The sequence below is a fragment of the Rhyacophila brunnea genome, unplaced genomic scaffold (genome assembly GCF_057557595.1).
Source record: "Rhyacophila brunnea isolate RB1 unplaced genomic scaffold, BYU_Rbru_1.0 scaffold_80, whole genome shotgun sequence".
NCBI classification, from domain to species: Eukaryota; Metazoa; Arthropoda; class Insecta; order Trichoptera; family Rhyacophilidae; genus Rhyacophila; species Rhyacophila brunnea.
Genome location: NW_028233351.1, coordinates 417,253 through 418,528, shown reverse-complemented (window position 1 = coordinate 418,528; position 1,276 = coordinate 417,253).

The following is a 1,276-nucleotide window of genomic DNA, read 5'->3' as shown; positions in this document are numbered from 1 at the left end:
TTTGTATTCGTTTTATCTCCATGTTATGAGTCTAGATTCGATTTTCATACAAATTTTTTTTGTATCAGGTACGTTTTTAATGATAAATTCATTATTTTTCTTCTTTATTTGTCACATAAATTCCTTTTTACTATTGATTTTATGTTCAATGTCAGACTCATAACTTCGTAATAAAATAAAATAAAACTATGTCTACCCAAAGTCTTTCATATTTGATAGAAGAATAAACTGTAAAGATATTAGGTTTGGTGATAAAGCTAGCTTCAGCTGCATTCATAAAGGTTTTATTGCATTTATATATTTTGAAGTTAAAGTTTTTGTGCCGTTTTCTTATTACCTTTTTAATAAAGATCTATTATACAAATATTTTTGACTATTATTATGTTTTTGGTTCTGATCAGAAACTTTATACTTGTCTTGAATTAACTAGGGAAGGCATATTTGTGATCTAGATTTTTTATTCTTAGTAAAATGCTCTTACTTATTTTACAATATATGCATCTTATTCTAAATATAAGCTTATATCATGAATATCTCTTTTATATCAGATTTCGGAAAATTATTTCTCATGATTTTCACCCTTTTTTGATTTTCTATTCCATGACATGTTGTATTCTCCCGTACAAATATCAGCTTCTCTACAAACTTCGAGATTTATTATGGTTCTTTAGATTTATTCTGGCCGCTTTGCCACCTATTCTTTATGATTCTCTAAATTTGTTGTAATATTCTAGCTATGACGCACAGTGATTGATTCGAAGACGATCAAATACGAATTATATATTTTTTAAAGGCTATCTAGAATTTCTTTGGCGTCCTTAGTGAAAAATAATTTCCTTAATATTGGACCTTTGGTAATTTTGCACTTTTTATTGTTTTAAAGCAGGTTATTTTACGCTCACAAGGATTTATTCTGTTTTTATGCAAAAAAAAATGCGTACATATTCTTCCGTCTTTTGTTTCCTACATTATAAATTGTTTAATTTGTCTTCGCTTGCTGTTCTTGAGCTTCAGATGAGGTGGATTATAGTTTACTATACCTATTATACATACAAAAACATTATTATATGCTTTAAATAAACTTTTCTGTCAAATATTCATATTTATTTATAATTTTAATTAATAATATTTATTTTCTCTTATGAGTAAAAATTTGATTTTAGGCACTTAAAACAAAAGAAACGCAATTTTCTTTGTAAAAAATTCATATTAAAAGTTCTTAATATATTTACGAGATTCTTATATATGATTAGATTGAAATTCTTAAATATTCAAT